Source organism: Sus scrofa, chromosome 7 (assembly GCF_054392235.1).
Source record: "Sus scrofa isolate SSC_HxYL_T2T_F1_AM1 chromosome 7, Sscrofa_HxYL_maternal_Yorkshire_Landrace_v2.0, whole genome shotgun sequence".
NCBI lineage: Eukaryota > Metazoa > Chordata > Mammalia > Artiodactyla > Suidae > Sus > Sus scrofa.
The window spans coordinates 56,930,958-56,945,885 of record NC_139389.1 but is presented as its reverse complement, the minus strand read 5'-3'; the positions used below and the strand labels follow the sequence as shown (position 1 = coordinate 56,945,885).

The window sequence follows — 14,928 nt, the reverse complement described above, 5'->3', positions numbered from 1 at the left end:
AATATTTCTGACTCATGCACTAGCAAGCCCTGATTCATGTATGTTGGCTAGATTCATATACCCAGCACGTCTGGGCTGGGTCTTGACAGCTCATCCAGCTCAACGTCCACATTTTACCAAAATTCAGAGAAAGACCCCCTTAGCTGGACAGGTCCATCTCCTGAGATCCCCAGTGCAGTACTTTTTCTTCCTTAGCTTTTCTGTTATTTTCATTTTTTTATTTTTTTTTTATTGCTTTTTAGGGCCACACCTGAGGCATTTGGAGGTTCCCAGGCTAGGGGTCTAATGGGAGCTACAGCTGCCGGCCTACACCACAGCCACAGCAACGCCAGATACGAGCCACGTCTGTGAGCTACACCACGACTCACGGCAACACCAGATCCTAAACTCACTGAGCACTGCCAGAGATCAAACCCATAACCTCATAGTTCTTAGATTCATTTCCACTGCACCACAGCGGAAACTCCTCTTCTTTCGCTTTTCTTATGGAGAAGTAGAAACTGGCTTTAATTGCACATCCTCATAGCCAGAACTGTTTTAAGACAATTCTGACAATTAATTTCATTGTTTTCAAGAGCGGCTCACATACAGTTTCTCCCTGGAGGAAGAAGACCAGGGCTGTGTGTTGGCAGCCACAGACCATTCCAGAATCCTGGGAGAGGAGAGGAAAGAGTGAATGATCAGCAAGCCCCGTCTGTGCCCCAAGACAGGTTATTTGCATAATGAGCCCAGAGCATACATTAGCTCCTGACTCCTCACAGCCCAGGAAGGGAATGGGTATTATTAGTGTCAGCTCATCTAGAACTGGGGCACACCAGAAAGGACAGACTTTCCAGATGCTTCCCAGGGATCCGATTGTGCTCTTGCACATTGAAGACACCAGCAAAGCTGCTGCTGCTGCCTCGGTCAAGCTTGTCAACCATCAGCCGTTCCTCTAGGAAGTAGAGAATCAGCCCTCCGCTCACATCCTGGGCTGGGGCCTCTTGCTTTTCGCTCACATCCTCTATTGTTGCTGAACGCAATCGGGGCCTGCTGGCCCCAGGGGCAGCAAAGTCAATTTGCCGACACCAGGTTGTGGTGAAGAAAATTAATACGGCATTTATTGCAGGGAGCCAAGCAAGAGAGTGGAAGACAGGCCTCAGGTCCATTCCCACTTGGTCTTTGAGTCAGGGGGAGGGAAGGAGAGATGGGTTTAAAGAGGAATGAAGAGGCCAGAGTTAACATCATCTTAAAACATGGCTTACTCATCATTTCGGGAGTCGAGATGTCTGGTTAATGATCCTCTGACGAGTGGCCCATGGCTGAGGGTCTGTGGTCTGTTACTCATCCTGCCCTGGAGCAGCCCCCTGAGAGTGTATGTTAATGGCCATATCTATGACAGCAGTTTTAGTGCATTAATGATGTCAACAACCACAGTTTTAGTCACCTGACTCTGGTTGACTAGTGTTCAGTTAGCACAGGATTGAGGTCAGAGGGAACAAGGCAGGGAATCAGGTTTTGGAGAGAGGAATTTCCGTCTTGGCGCAGCAGAAAAGAATCCGACTAGGAACCATGAGGTTGCAGGTTCAATCCCTGGCCTCGCTCAGTGGGTTAAGGATCCGATGTTGCCATGAGTTGTGGTGTAGCTCACAGACTGGGCTTGGATCTGGCATTGCTGTGGCTGTGGTGTAGGCCGGCAGCTGCAGCTCTGATTTGACCCCTAGCCTGAGAACCTCCATATGCCACAGGTGGGGCCCTAAAAAGCAAAATCAATCAATCAATCAATTAATTTAAAAATCATTGCAATTCTCACTTAAAAATAAATCAATAAATAAAAAGTTTTGAGAAGAGAGGTTAATCGCAGACTCAGTAAGAAAACTCAGTTTGGGAGCTCTTTATGGCAACAGGTGCTCCAGACTCCAGCATGGTGCTGCCTGTTGGTCCTATCCTCCTACGCACGTGCAGGAGGCAGGCTCTGTTCCATCTGCACAAGCTGCCTGTGGGAACCCAGTGGTTGTTAATGGATCCAAACAGAGCATTACACTTAACCCCTACCTTCCCAGTGGCAGTCGTAATCAAGGACTGTGACTCCTCTCTCTCCGGAAAGCAGAGAGGATCTCAGAGTTCAACTCATCACAGGGGCCTTGATGCGAAAGGCAGGGCGTCACAGTAAACAGAGCTGTGTTTGAATCTTAGACAACTACCAACTTTGGGATGCTGCATGAGATGTCACTCTCCAAGGCACTGTTCCATCATCAGTATGAGAATAATAGGAATAGGGTCACAAGATGCTGTAGGAATTATTGACAATGTGTGAACCTGTCATATGTAGGTGATGACTAACAGCAGCTACCTCACCTGTGTAACATCCTATCACTCTGGGTAAATACCATCACCTTTAATCCTGGACTGGGCTTGATCCAAGGTCTCTGGCTAGATCTTTGCAGTTCCAGAGTGGATTCCAGCATCTGGGCTGTGCTGCCAGATCCTGGGATGCAATGATATGATGGACTAAGGGATGCATAGTTCCTATGGCCTCATAAGTCTACAGGATTGAGGCTGCTGCACTCCTTCTGTCTCCTTCCAAATGGGCTGCGGAATGGGGATGGGCTGCCATGTACAGATGGGATCCTCTGAACCTCCACATGAGGGCCTCAGGGAGACAGAGGCAGCTGGAAGCAGGCAGGACCCTCTATGGCACCATCCTTTAAGCTGTAGCAAGGTAACCAAGCATACAACGTAGTGATGACTGTCATGGTCAGTGCACGCAGGTCAGGAAAAGAATTTTCCAGCATAGTCAGATGAAGAGAAAGAAGGGTTTATTGAGATAAGAGATGCTGCTAGCACAGTGCAATGACTTCCTGATAATCAGGGAGAGCAGACCCTGAGCATGTGGTCCTGCCTGTTTTTATAGCCCAGGGAGAGAGGAGGGGTCTTATGATACACCTGCTGACCTGCTGATTGGTTGGGCAAAGAGGGGTCTAAGGATATGCTTGTAGGTAAGTTGGGGCATATAAGGCCCCTATAGGGTTGGGGTGAGGAGTGAGCCACACAGCTTTCCTAGTAAGGGTCAGGAAGGAGTAGGCCAGGTTGCTCAAAGTGGGGGAAGGGCATTACAATGAGATAGATGGGGCGATGATAAGGGTCTTGGCCAGAGGCTTTGAGTTCTAGCTCCTCAAAGAGGCCTTGAAGTCCCACAGTGATAACTTCATGCCCACCCAGGAATTCCAGCTCCAGCTCTGCACTTCATTGAACCTTAACTTCCTCATCCACAAAATGGGATACCATGACCTTCCTTGAAGGCGGGTTTCTGTAACCATGGGCGTGAGCAGTTCTTTGTAAGCTGCCACGATGTAGGCAATTGGCAGAAGTGACGATTATGGAAGTGTCATCGGAGGCATGTTTGTTGCTGTGGGAAATGCAGGCGCCGGACCATTTTCTCATCTTTCCACAGGTTGCTAGAATCACAACTTATAATTAACGCGCAGCAATATGGCTTGACCCAGTTTCCCAAATTAGAATGTTTCAACTACAACTGATGAAAAATGTGCAATTCTTGTCTTCCTAGCAGAACGAGCTAGATTAACCTCCTTTCTCTGGGCTTTAATTTTTCTTCAGACCTAATGAATAAATACACATCTTGAGCAAATATGTAAACTCATTTATTTAATAAATATCGATAGAGTGCCTATTATGCACAGTTTATTATGCTTGATGCTTTACCTGATTGGACCATGTAATCCCCTCATGAATTCTGTGAGGTGGGTGTTGTTATCTTGATATACAGTTTAGGAAACTAAGGCTCAGATAGGTTAAGTTCCTGGATCACAGCCATACCTCTAGAAAGCTATAGAAGCACAATTAAACCCAAGTTTTTGCGGCACCCCCACCCCACCCACCTACTCTTTGATGATACCATGTGGCTTCTCAAGGCTCCTAGGAAGGGCAGTTAAGATTATGTCTGGTAGAAGGAAGGAGTAGGATTGGACCACAAATTATGGCTCTTGTGTGCCCCAGTGTCTCCATCAACCAACCCAACCTTTCTAGGAACCCAATTACTCATCCTCCTTCTCAACTCCTGGCAGATGGACCCCTGGAGTGTACTTACTGCCCCTCTCCTCCTGGCCAGACTCATTAATTCTGTACCACTGGGAAGCTGCCTGGTCCCCAACCTTGGTTCTAACTTGTTTCAGTTTCTATCATCCCAGCCCCGTATAGGACTAGACTGGCACTAAACTGGGCAGCCCCATCTTCCCAGCACCTTGGACTGGTGGGCAGTAGCTGGACAATACAGCATGTGGACAGAGTGAGGGGCTTCTGATTGCTCCCCCTTTGACTTTGAGAGAGTAACTGGGTTTCTCTACCCCTTATTTTCCTTATCTAAATGTTGAGGGTAATACGGGTCTCACAGAGTTGCTGTGCATCATAATGGGATAAAGACCCCTGTGGCATACAGTAGGCACAGCGAGCTGCTCCCGTCACCCCCACCCCCACTTCCGAAGAAGAGTGGTAAATGGTAAATTCTGTCTATGCTACTTTTTCCTCTATGATTTCCTATTTTTAAAGATTTAACTTTCATTTTGGCGAGTAGGATAAGGGATGAATCTAATTCCTCTCTCAAATTCAATCTTCAGTATTCCAACATGATTTATTAAGTAACCTTCCCCTTCCATACTGCTTACGCATCAAACAGTCTCTCATATCATTTGATCTAATTCTTAGCCCTCTTCGGCATGATTTATATACGGTTTTCTCTTTATATCTGCACTCCAGCTGTTTTTATTACTGTTGCTTTAAATAGGTTTTTGTAACCAGGCGGATAAGTCTTCCCCATCCCTGCTCTCATGCCCCCACCTGAATTATTTATTCTTCTCAGCCATTTATTCTTCCAGCCATATTCTTTTGTCAGGTTTCAAGAGAAATTTTGGAGCTTTAAATGAGGATTTGCTGGGTTACACAGAGGATGCACTTACTTTAGGAAACTTGTGTCTAGAGCCCATGAGTCTTGAAATCTCAAGTGTTCAGACACACACACACACACACACACACACACACACACACACACCCTATTCCCTCCCTACTTGCTGCTCCAACACTTCCCCACCAAAGAAGGCAGAAAATGACAGCCGTTTGGTGCCCAATTAGGACACCTTGCCAGGCCTGCCTCGCCTTGAAAGTCATGAGGATGAGGCTAGAAATTAATCCAGTGTTGCACAAGTCCAAGGGAAATCCTAGGAGCTTTGGAGTCTAGAACTGCTTTACCTGCTTCCCCTTACTTCAGCCTCTAAGGTATTTGACTAATCCAGTGGGTCTCCAGGTGGAAGCCTCCCTACCACCAGCATCAGTGGCTCCTGGGAACTTGATAGAAATGCCAGTTCTTGGGCCTCATCCCAGGTGTGCTGAATCAGAAGCTCTGGGTAGAGGCCTCAAAAAAATCTGTTTTTTAAGAAGCCTCCCTGTGATTGTGGTGAATGCTCAAAATTGCAAGATGCTAGACTAAAGAAGCATAGATTTACTCAAAGCCTACCTCCACCTCTCTCTGAAATCTTAGGCAGGCTGGTAGTCTGGTCAGCTGCATAGAGGCAACTTGGAAGGTTGCTGCAAATGTAGAACAGCAGAGACAAAACCAGATTCATGGTAATCGGACCACACGTGCCCTAGACATTGACGTGAGGAGGATCAATATCTTCCCCATATTACTCTTGCTTGCCAGGAAAACGCGATTCTCCTCTGCTCTCGCATCAGGGTCTTCTCTACCCAGGCACTGACATCCCGCATTGCATTTATTCCAAAGTAGTTAGCGTATTTTGTTATTGTGAATGAGAGCTGTGGATTTTTCTAACTCAAGATGCCTGGTATTCAGCTGTATTCTGAGCATTCATTAGTAACTGCTCACTTTTCTGACCTCTTTATTCCTAGTCATTTTTAACAGCTAGGTTGATTGTCTTTTTCAAGATATCTTTGGAATGCTAATACTGCCTAATGTGGGCCTAATGTTGACTATTTGCATTTCAGCTTCAGGGACCACTGGAGGAGTAGGCAGACTTGAGGAAGGAAGAAGGGAGCAAGGGCCTTTTGGGGGACAGACTTGTCCTGGAACACACTTCCCGGATACCTGGCCACCGAACTGACCTCAACTAACCTTTGGGATTCACCAGGTAGGAGAACTTTTGACCCCACAGTTCCCTGGGGCAACCTACCTCCTGGAGCACCTCACCACAATCTTAAAAGGGGCTTCTCTTTTTTAACACTGTAAAAAAATCACCTTTGGGTTTGGGGGGGAGCAGTCATCTTTGTTTTAATCCAAGGTTTAAAATTCATTTTGAGCCACGAGGGGAACTCCTAGAGCATTACCTTGGAGTGAAATTTATAGTTTAACTTCTTTTGTTATAAAGGAGGATCTGTAAATCTGAGTGGAAATTTCCTATAGGTATGCATTTATTTATTTGATGTGTCACAAAAATCATAGTAGTAAGTCACATTGCTATTTTAATGCCCTGCTTTTATAAATATTAAATATTTCATATTCTGAAAAAAAATAAAATAAAATAAAATTCATTTGCATAGAGTTATACAGACAACTCTGTAATCATTCTCTTTTTTTAATTTTGCTCTTTAGGGCCACACCTGCAGAATATGGAGGTTCCCAGGCTAGGGGTCTAATCGGAGCTATAGCTGCTGACCTACACCACAGCTCATGGCAATGCCAGATCCTTAACCCACTGAGCAAGGCCAGGGATCAAACCCGCAACCTCATGGTTCCTAGTCAGATTCGTTTCCGCTGCACCATGACAGGAACTCCTGTAATCATTATTTTATTTTCGTATTTTTATTTTTATTTTTTTGTCATTCTTTTAATTTAGCTTTTATGATTCCATTTTTGTGTGTAACTCTTGGATCCACATGGAGTTTATTTGCATGTGAAGAATACGGTAATAAATCATTTTTTTTCTTCAACTAACCAGGTTTCCCAATGCAGTTTTTGGAATGCCTCATCCTTGCTGATGATTTAATAATGCCATTTTAATCAAAAATTCAATTCTCATATGTGCTTGAATTTATTTTTCAACCCTCTAGTCTCCTACATTGATCTCTTGGTCTATTCCTACCTGAAAATATCTGTGACTTTAGACAATGTTGTAATATGCCTGATAGTATCATAGTCATATTCTTTATTCTTCTTGCTTTTTAGGGCCACACCCATGGCATATGGTAGTTCCCAGGCTAGGGGTCCAATTGGAGCTGCAGCTGCCGGCCTACACCACAGCCACAGCCACAACCATAGCAATGCAGGATCCGAGCCGTGTCTGTGACTACACCACACACCGGATCCTGAACCCACTAAGCAAGGCCAGGATGGAACCTGTGTCCTCGGGGATTCTCATCAGTTAGTTACCACTGGACCATGATGGGAACTCCCTTTTTTTTCTTCTTTTTCAGATCTTCTTCTGCCTCCAATCATGTGTTTATTCTAAGAGATGAAATTTAGCTTTAATTTATCAAATTCCAAACAAAATTCTACTGATAATTAGACTGGGAATGTACAGAATTTAGAGAGTAAATTCAGGAATTAAAACTATCCTACTGAATAGTTTTCCAGAGAAAACAAGGGAGGTTTTTCACTTACTGAAATAATTTTTATAGTTTGTAATAGGAATTTGGCATAGGGTTATGATTGCATTAACATTTATTAGAACATTTGTTCCTTAGTATTTTTAATGTTTCTATTGTAAAGGACATCTTTTCTTCCCTTAAATTTTATAGCTGATTATTATTTGTAAGATAGCGAAGGTTTGATTTTTGGCATAAATTTTATAACCAGATGCCTCTTCCTTTCCAAGTTTTGTACTTTTTAATGTCTTTCCCATATACAAGAGTGGGAGTGCTTGTTTCTGACTTTAACGGGAATGTTTCTGGCTTTTCACATTAAATTATCTATTTGTTAATTAAAAAAATTGAAATGAAGGTGGAGTAAAATCAAATGCATTCTTTTGCATAAGTTTTTTTGATACTGAACCATCCTTACAGTCTTAAGATTTGTTTCACTTCATGTGTCTTTCTTTTGGTGTCTTCTGCATTCTCCCTACTGATATTTTACTGAGGATTTTTGCATTGCTTGTCGTAATTGATTGATCTTTTTTCTTTCTCCTTTTTGTATCAGGTTTTGGAAAAGTGTTAGGTGAGGCTCTCTTGTTTCTGGAAACTGTTGGTTATCTGTTCCTTAAAGGTTTGGAAGAAATTAACCTGTGAAACCTAGGGACTTAGTACTTTTAGAGAGTAGCTTTATTATGATTTTCTCAATTGATTTCTATACTTTTGAACCTTTCAAAGGTCATCTAACTCCTTGTATTTTCCATACAGATGGAATTTCATCTACGAAACTGGCCTCATTCTTGGGGGGTGGGATAAGAAAAGGGGTAGGTCTTAGATATCTTTCTCAGTTTTTTCTATAGCCTGATTCCTCTTTATTCAGTTTTGATGACCTATAATTTTTTTTAGAAAATTATGCATTTTATCTAGATTGTCTAATGTTTCACCATAGAGGTTGTGAAAGCACTCTATAATCATTCTTTAACTCTTAAATTCTTCTTTTTTTTCTTTAATTAAAATTTTGTTTGCGTGTTCTTGCCACAGCTGTGGCACAGGCTGCAGTTGTGGTGCAGGTTCAGTCCCTGGCCAGGGCACTTCCATATTCAGGGGATGTGGCCCAAAATAAATAAACAAAATAAAATTTTTTCTTTAAATTTTAAAAAATAGGCAAGGCAGTCGTTTACCATATTTTATAATTTTTTCAGCAAATCTTGAATTTATGTTCTTAAATCTCTGTGTCCATTTTTATGTTTCTTCTTCTTCGAATTTCTTTCTGCCTTTCTCTTCATTAGTGTCTTCCTTCCACTTTCCTTAGGTTTGTTTTAACATGTTTTCTAAATTTTTACATGAATTGATTAATTTTATGTCATTTCATTCTTTCTTATTTATTACTATAGATATGTAAGCTAATAATTTTTCCCCAACACTGCTTTAGCCACATTCTACAGTGTTTGATGTATAGTGTTTATTGTGTCATCACATTTTATTTTTGTGCATATTCTAGAGCAGCATTACCAATAGAAATATAATATGGCATGATCTGTCATTTTTAAGTGTATGATATCCATATTAAAAAAGTAAAAAGGGAGTTCCCATCATGGCTCAGTGGTTAATGAACCCGACTAGTATCCATGAGGACGCAGGTTGAATCCCTAGCTCCCCTCAGTGGTTGAGGATCCAGGGTTTCCATGCGCTGAGGTGTAGGTTGCAGGTGCATCTCTGATCCTTCGTTGCTGTGGCTGTGGTGTAGGCCGGCAGCTACAGCTCTGATTTGACCCCAAGCTTGGGAGCCTCCATATGCTGTGGGTGAGGCCTTTAAAAAAGTGTGGGGGGGGGGCAAAAAAAAATGAAAAGAAGAAACAGGTGAAATTACTTTAACAATATATTTTATTTAATCCAATATATCTCAAACATTATCATCTAAACATAATATAAATATATTAATGATCTATTTTACATTGTTTTTTTCATGTTAAGTCTTGGAAATCCAGTGTGTTCACGCTCACAGCAATTCAGACTAGCCACATTTTCAGGTGCCACGTTTCAGTCACTCCATGTGACATTATAATCATTACCATGTTGGGCAGCACTGCTTTAGAGTTTGTTTTGGTTTCCTCTTTGACAGGGTTGTTCAAAGAAGAGATGAAGATGGAATCCGAGTTAAGCTCTTTGTTGCTGTTTCATCTTTAATTTATAATTTGATTGCATTGGGGTCAGAAAATATGATCTATTCTATTTTGAACGTGAAAATGTGGTATTTTTCCATTTTTTGAAAGTGGTTGGTGTTTGTCATATTAATAGTAGTCATGGTTTTTAAATATAATTTCAAATAAAAGTTCCATAGCTCCTTGCAAAAGAGATGAATTGTCTGTTTTTAGGGTGTGGACTTCATTTAATTATTCATGTCTATTTTGGGGGGGATATCTACCATAAGCCAAATGGCATAACTCTATCTACCCTAAAAATAACATCATCTTACAGCTCTTATTATCTCGTTTCTATTCATTTCCATTTTTTGGCAACCTTTTAAAAATTTATGTTGATGTTATTTTACTTAGTGTTTAAGGATTTCATTGGAAATTGTAAATTTTACCTTTATAAAATTCCCCCTTTTGTCTTTTTTTTTTTTTTGGCCTTAAATTATTAATAGTTATGTATAATTTCTGCTCTTATTTGCCTTTTCCTGATAGGCATTTGTATGCCTTTTTCCTTTTGTTTGCATGTGACTCATATGAATTGCCTTTTTAGAGGAGTTTTTGGGTAAATGGCATATAACTAGGTTTTCACTGAGCAGATATATACCGTTAACCACTAAAACAAGTACCCAGTTAAACACAGAGACTGTGGTCAGAGAAAAACAAAAGAGTTCCTCCACTCCTAGTGAGTACAGTTTACCAATGGAAGGAGGAAACGAGCTTCTCCATCGCTAGCAGGGTCTCAGCCTCAGCTCTATTGACATCCGCGGTTGGATGGTCCCCTGCCGTGGGGGCTGTCTTGTGCATTGAAGGATACCGAAGAGCTTTCCTGGCTTCTACCCACTAAATACCAACAGCCCTTCCCCATCCCAGCCTTAGCTGTAACCACCAGGAACGTCTCCAGACACCGCCAAGCATCTGCTGCAGGACAATGTCTCCCCCCGTTTAGAACTTCTGATCAAGAAGGGACATCTTTCTCTGGACTTCCCACCCACCTACCCCCATCTGTTCCCTCCAAATAGAGATTTCCAAGTGAGAAGTGTGGCAGACGTGCTGCTTCTCAGCAGCGGTTTTAGAGAGCACCTGCTCCGAATGTTAGAAACTTCCATCTCTGGTGACACCTTTCAAATCCACGGTCAGAGATCGTGGTCCTCCACTTACGCAAACATGACCACTCTTTTCTCGCCAGTGTGTCTTCTCTTTCTGTCTCCTGTTAGGTTCACGGAGAAGGAGGTTCATGTTCACCGGGACTTTCACCACTCTTCACAGCTGTCTCCTCTCTGGTCGCTGATCCGAGCTCTTTTCCCTGCACATCTGACAGAGCAATGTCAGGTTTCAGTAAAATTATAATTACATCTATAGTCAACGCAGATCAGATGGCATTAAACAGAGGAACTCGCAACAAGGAACAATGTTCTCTAAAGGGAGAAATATTTTTACATGAATATTTTGGTATTTGTTAACGTACTGGAGTTAATAGAGAGGTGTAGGAGGTGCTGAATAGAAATCCAATTTGTAGTGATTATTCCCAAATTAAGAGTAGCACAGAAACCTGTCTGGAGTAGGAGGCGAAGTCTGCTGTTCCAAGAAGAGGTTTTAAAGGTGTAGGTGGGGAGAGTGAGAACAACGGAACGTAAATGTTCTTGCGACAAGAGCAAGGAAAGAGCCTGTGGGTCTCCCGACAGCCGGGGACAGCCAGTCGGAAGGAGGCACTCGGCCCAGAGATGACCTTCAGGGGCCATCCCCTAATCCTGACCCTGCCACCATCCCTTCGATGCCTCTGGTAGCTTACGGCTTGCAAAGAGCTTTTGTGTATTTAGCGTTTAAAATAAAACAGATACATATGCATGATAGCCTAATAAAGGGATTTATTTATGATATTCCAAAATAGATGGAGAGATCTGAATAAGCTATGTAAGTTGCAGTGAACTATTACTTCATGCCATAGACGTTTGTAGAGCACTTCCTGGGTTTCACATGCTAGCTGTGGTGTAACAATGAGCCACACGCTGCCCTGAAGAGATTCGCAATCTACTGTGGGAGATGGAAGTGAGGTTCTGTCTAAAATACAGTGTTATCAGCCCCATGATGGAGACCTGAGGTCTGTGCAGAGGAGAGGCACTTGATACTGTAAAGGAAGGAGCGGGGAGGAAGTCAAGGAAGGCTGCCTGGAGGAGTTAAGAGCGAGCTGAGCTGAGCATGAATGGATGAGTAGAAGTTACCCTAGTGAAGGGGCCAAAGGCATTCCTGGTGGAGGCCGCATGAGCAAAGGCACTGAGGCAAGAAACAGCATAGTAAGTGCTGGAGGCAAAAGCAGTTTGGTATCATGGGAGCATCAGTAGCCATGAAGGGCCTTGGATGCTGTCTTGCAAGTCATGGTGTTTCTTCAGGTTAGCGATGGGGACTCACTGACCAGACCATCTTTGCTGAATCACCATCTGCCTTTGGCTTCAGGCGCTGGACACTCCTGGTTTTCCTCCTCAGTAGCTGCTCCAATGTGGTCTCCTTCTCTGAACCCTTCTGTTTTTCCATCTTCTAAATATTAGCGTGCCCTAGGGCTCAGGCTTTAATCTGTTCCTCTTCTCTGTATGTATACATTCTTATGGCTTTCAATACCATCTCTCTACAGATGAATCCCAATTTTTTTTTTTTTTCTTTTTAGGACCCTACCTCAGCATATGGAGGTTCCCAGGCTAGGGGTCTAATCAGAGCTACAGCTGCCGGCCTACACCAGAGCCACAGCAATGCCAGATCCGAGCCACGTCTGCAACCTACATCACAGCTCACGGCAACGCCAGATCCTTAAGCCACTGAGCAAGGCCTGCAACCTCATAGTTCCCAGTCGGATTTGTTTCTGCGGCGCCACAACTGAAAATCCGAATCCCAAATTTACATCACTAGCTTCAACTCCTACCTCCAGATCCAGGTGCATATATTCAGTCACTTACTCTCCATCCCTACTTGGGTATCAGAATTAATGTTCAGTTGCATGTCACAAAGACCCAAAATATCAGTGACTTTAAAAGGACAGAAGCTCAGATATAAGCCATGGTGGCTCCACAGTCATATGGGACCCTGACCTTACTAGATTTTTACTCCAAAAACTCAGAGGGTGGCTCTCATCTTCATGGCACAGGATGGAGCCCCGTCCATCATAACAGGGTTTCAGGCAGCAGGATAAAGGAAGGAGTGCCGAAGGAGCTGTTGTAGGTCAAGTTCCCCAGGAGGCAGACTTGGAGACTGGAAGCCCATTGGGATGTATATCTGAGGTCAACACGTGGGGTAGGAACAGAAGTAGGATTGAGCGGAAGGAGAAGTGGAACAGTGATTCACCAAGACAAGGCCTCAGCAAATTCTGCACTCAGATGGCCCTCAAGAGTTTCCCCAGGAGTTCCCGTTGTGGTGCAGCAGAAACAAATCCGACTAGGAACCGTGAGGTTGCAAAGGATTCGATCCCTGGCTTCCCTCAGCGAGTTAAGAATCCAGCGTTGCTATGCGCTGTGATGTAGGTCACAGACACAGCTTGGATCCTGCATGGCTGCAACTATGGCATAGACTGGCAGCTGCAGCCCCAGTTCGACCCCCAGCCTGGGAACCTCCATATGCCACTGGTGCGGCCCTAAAAAGCAAAAAAAAAAAAAAAAGGTTTCCCCAAATTGGGTGGTGGAACCAGGTCTTTTAATCCCTTCACCCAGTCACCAGATGCAGGCTGCACCAGGAAAGGGCCTTACTTTGGGTGAAGTGGCTGTCTTTCACCAAGGACAATCTCTGACAAGAGGGACTCTGCTGAAAACTGTCAGCCCTCCCAATTCCTTGCAGCGGGGAGAATAAATTGTGCTTCGGTCCTGAACGCGGGAGAAATCTGGGTGGAAAATGACAGAGTCCACCCCAGTGCCTCTCGTGCCACTCAGATCCACTTGCTTTGGATAAGGTCTGAAAGGAGCGCCTTCAGGGTTCCAGAGGGCCTCTGTTCCCAGGAGAAACTTACAAAGAGAAGGATGAGGCAGAGCCTCCTTGCCTGCCTGAGTGCATCTCTCACAAGCGTCCTATCTTAATAAATCTATTTCTTGCCTATCACTTTGTCTCTCGCTGAAGTCCTGCACGGAGGCATGAAGAACCTGAACCTCAGTGAGTCCAGACACCACAGTCTTCATTCCAGAGCGAAGGTCAAGGAGCGATAACCCCGAAGACACCAGAAACCATCACTGGACCCCCTGACACCAGCCTTGACGACGCACATGATCTATGAATGAAGAATATAGACACCTTGATCAATAACCCTGTCTTCTGAGCTAAACCTGTAAAACCTCCTGCTCTCCCCTCTCAAATCAGGATGTAGTTCTGAGGCACTCGCCTGCTGTGTCCTCCTTTGCCTGGCAAAGCAATAAAGGTGTTTTTTCTCTTCCTCAAAGGAAAAAAAAAAAAGTGGTGAGGGGTTGAGGTGAAGGACAGCTTTGCCACTGCAGTCCGTGTCGCAGTCACAGCTGATGCTCACCATTTCCTGCCTCCACGTTCCACTCCCCGGAAGCACCTCTTCCGATGAGTTCCCCTGGGGCCTGAGCTCCTGGTCATTATGCCTTTGATGCCATTCACCATCGCATTTGGACAGGGGAGGACTAAGAGAGGCCCTCCTGGGTCACTTATATTCTTCACTGGAATATGAAGTCTCCATATGACAGGCGCCCTCTTCTCACCTGAGGATGCGAGTCAATTACCATTGCCAAGACAGGGACTCCTTTTTTCTCCGTTGGCACAAAGAGCCCCAAGGGAGCAGGCAGCAGCCATCATTTGAAATTTAATGGAACTCATGTTAAAGCCTTTGATGGAATCATCAAACCCCCTGCCCGTGGGTCAAAACCACTCAACCACTGAGTCTGAGGTCTGGGGAGTAGGATGCAGACATTCTTCAAGGGAGTCAGCAGAGGTAATGGCAGCAGAGCCACTCTTCCTCCATCCCTTAGTTCCTAGACCCATATCACGTAATAGGGAATCACTGAGGTCTTGAGAAGAGAAGTGGCAATTCCAAAGTAGCAGTATTGAGGATCCGCCATACAGGAAGGTATTGAAAGCAGGAAGACCAGTGATGAGGCTGTTGGAATTGTCCAGGCAGGAAATTATGTGGGCCTAATAATGGAATATTATTAGTACCTGACATTTCCTTCAG

At 44.0% G+C, this 14,928-nt stretch overlaps 1 long non-coding RNA gene across 2 annotated transcripts in view; it reads left to right on the top strand.

Annotated features, from left to right (window-relative positions):
• The window catches only part of LOC110261544 (uncharacterized), a 68,139-nt gene extending 58,214 nt beyond the window's left edge, over nucleotides 1-9,925 (top strand). Inside the window, exons 3-4 of one of the 2 annotated variants that reach the window (XR_002345769.2) lie at nucleotides 5,995-6,137; nucleotides 9,695-9,925. This is a non-coding gene — a long non-coding RNA (uncharacterized LOC110261544). Of the gene's footprint in view, nucleotides 1-5,994; nucleotides 6,138-9,694 lie in introns of those variants that run through there. The other variant, XR_002345770.2, reaches the window with a different exon arrangement.
• Nucleotides 9,926-14,928: the final 5,003 nt, after the last annotated feature.